This window comes from Tupaia chinensis, unplaced genomic scaffold (assembly GCF_000334495.1).
Source record: "Tupaia chinensis unplaced genomic scaffold, TupChi_1.0 Scaffold000695_1, whole genome shotgun sequence".
Classification (NCBI taxonomy): Eukaryota; Metazoa; Chordata; class Mammalia; order Scandentia; family Tupaiidae; genus Tupaia; species Tupaia belangeri.
Genome location: NW_006160218.1, coordinates 740,172 through 740,400, shown reverse-complemented (window position 1 = coordinate 740,400; position 229 = coordinate 740,172). Strand labels below are relative to the sequence as shown.

At 46.7% G+C, this 229-nt stretch overlaps 1 protein-coding gene across 1 annotated transcript in view; it reads right to left on the bottom strand.

Annotated features, from left to right (window-relative positions):
- The window catches only part of NCAPG (non-SMC condensin I complex subunit G), a 28,823-nt gene that overhangs the window by 20,810 nt on the left and 7,784 nt on the right, over positions 1–229 (bottom strand). The window lies entirely within an intron of this gene.

Genomic DNA, 229 nt, shown 5'->3' with positions numbered 1-229 from the left:
GGGCACGGCCCTGTACAGGGTTCTCCTCCCGCACTGCTGAACACGCACGACCTCCAGCGGTTAAAGAGCTTAAGCTTAGACAACCAAGTTCCTTGAGGTTGGAAAGAGTACGAAAACCAATCCTGGTAAAAACACATAATTTTTAAAATGTCAATAAGAATCGAGTTATAAAGGTCCAAAACAGCATATGGTGGCTACGCAGAAGCCCGTCTGTTCTGAAAGGACCACC